Source organism: Muscardinus avellanarius (genome assembly GCF_963383645.1).
Source record: "Muscardinus avellanarius genome assembly, chromosome: 2".
Classification (NCBI taxonomy): domain Eukaryota; kingdom Metazoa; phylum Chordata; class Mammalia; order Rodentia; family Gliridae; genus Muscardinus; species Muscardinus avellanarius.
The window spans coordinates 60,067,866-60,070,559 of NC_137787.1; positions in this window are offsets into that span (position 1 = coordinate 60,067,866).

Here is a 2,694-nt window from a genome sequence, read left to right on the forward strand (position 1 = left end):
TGTGCTGTTGGAAATTTTTCATAATAAGTACTGGAAGAAATATTTCCATCAATATTTTGGGGACCATTCGTTTTACCTTCCAAAACAGATTGTTAGTTCCACAAGGTCAGAGGCAATTATATCTAGAAGGTTATCTAGTCCACACTTCCTATTTCACAGATGAGGAAACTGAGTCCTAAAGAGGCTACGTGAACTCATCATGACCAGATAGCAAATCTGGGGAATATTGGACTTCATACTTATTTTCTCCCCATTCCTCTAGAGGCAACTGAAGTTCATAACTCGCCCCTACAGGACTTGTAGAAGGGCTTGTAAAAAGTCCATAAAATCCCAAAAACTTAATGTAAAATTTTGGACATATATTCAAACCTGCATTGCCTAAGGAGAAGATTTACAGCTTTCAAAAGATGTTAGGAGCCAGGCATGGAGGCCCATGCCTATAATCTCAGTACTTGGGAGGCTGAGACAGTAGATCACAGGTGACCAGCCTCAGCAACTTAGTAAGGCTCTCAGCAACCTAGCAAGACTTTACTTCAAATCAAAAACTACAAAAAAGGCTAGGGGTGTAGCTCAGAGGTAAAATGCTTCTGAGTTCAATCCCCAGTATGACAAAAAGATTTTTTAAAATGATATTAAGAGATTCCTCTTTAAAAGTTATTATGGTGTATTTTCTTTCCATCCACATTCCCTGAAAGTACTGAGCAATGTTAAGACAGTCAAGAAATATTTTTAAGAGCCGGGTTTGGGGCACACACTTGTAATCCCAGCATTCAGGAGGCTGAGACAGAGGGAACATGGTTCACGGACAGCCTCGGCTACTTAGTGAGGCCCTTTGCAACTCAGCGAGACCCTTTTTCAAAATAAAGAATAAACAATTGGGCTAGGGTGTAGCTCTGAGATAGAATGTCCCTGGGTTCCATCCCCAGTACCACAAAATATATATATTTTTTTAAACTGATAGTATCTAACTGATGAAATCAGTGTTAAACTGATAATTTCCCCCCATACTGGGGATTGAACCCAGGAGTGTTCTGCCCCTGAGCTACACCCTCAGCCCTATTTTGTGGGGTTTTTTTTTGGGGGGGCGGGGGGAGATTGTTTGTTTTTAAATAGGGTCTCACTAAATTGCTGAGGGTCTTGCTAAGTTGCTGAGGCTTGTCTTAAACTTGTAATCCTGCTGATAATGGTATTCAAGAAGAGCTTTTGTGTTCCAAAATAGATTGCACAAATGTGGGTAACATAAGAGTTGATCTTGGGCCGGGCGTGGTGGCGCACGCTTGTAATCCCCGCGCTTAGGAGGCAGAGACAGGAGGATCGTGCAGGTTCGAAGCCAGCCGCGTGCACTGGCTTAGGAGACCCTGTTTCCAAAGTAAAAAAATGTAAAAATAGTTTTGAGAGTGTAGCCCAGAGGTAGAAGGGCTTCCAGGAACCCCAGTACCACCAAAAAAAAAGAGTTGATCTTGTTCCACATAAGGCTTAAACCACATTCTGAACAAAACAATTTTTCTTTCTATTTACTACTTCTTTGACATCCAGAAATCACTGTGTTGCTTAGAAAAATTCATCCAATGTTTTAACTTCTTAATTTCTAAGCAAAATACTTTATTCTGAGCGTCCTGGTCATCCTGCCTTTAAGTTTGGTTTAAGTTTAGGTCACCTCTGAGGGTGGAGTTAGGTTTGGTTGCTCTGGTTGGGCCTCTGCTCTGCCACTAGTTAGAGGAGAATCATGTTCCTGACTTTGGTTTGTTTGTTTGTTTGTTTGTTTGTTTGTTTTGATACTAGGACCTTCTACCTCTGAGCTACCCCTAGCCCTACTTTATTCTTTTCTTTTGAAATAGGGTCTCATTAAGTTGTGGAAGGCCTCACTAAGCTGCTGATCCTAGCCATCACCCTGGGATTCTCCGTCAGCCTCCCAAGTACTGGGATTACAAGTGTGTGCCACCACACCTAGCATATTTTTATCTATATTTATCTATATTATGGTATTCCTGAAGAGTACCACAAAGGTGTATTAGTATTAAGTAAGTTAATACTTCAAATAGTTTGCAAAATATAAGACATTTGATAAGAATATGTAGTGTTATACTTGGTCAAGTCAAGAAGAAAAAATATACATACACTATCATTTTAAGAGATGAAAGATACCGTAAATTATCAAAGAAATGGGTGGTTTGGCAGGGCTTCTTCTTACACAAGAGTTTTGAAAATGTTCTATGTCTCACATTAGCACTTGGAGTGACTCTCCATCTACCTGTGCCTGAGTTTGCCATCCCTCTTTTTTCTTATTTCTCAATTCAATGGCTGCCTTGATCTCCTAAAGGTCACATTTGTTAAGAAAATGTCACAAAAGCTTATAAACACTTTCCCAGGTTTCTCCTGACTCCTCCAAAGATGAGCTAAAACAAGACTGTATCTACGTGGGCTGTCAAAAGAAAGAAGAGGAGAAGAAGAATTGTGCAGGAAGTAAAAGAGTCAATGAGACAAATTAGAGGAAATAAAGAATTCTGGTGTGGATTGAACTGACAAGCTCAAGAACAAAATGATAAAGACCTTTAATCACGTCGGAAAGTCTATGAAACTGTGTAAGTACAAGGACTAGAAAATGTTAATAAACTTTATCCTATTACATAAGAGACAAAATGAACTGCCAAAACTTCAGAAAGGTCAGATCTATCACATATTGTATCTGTATTG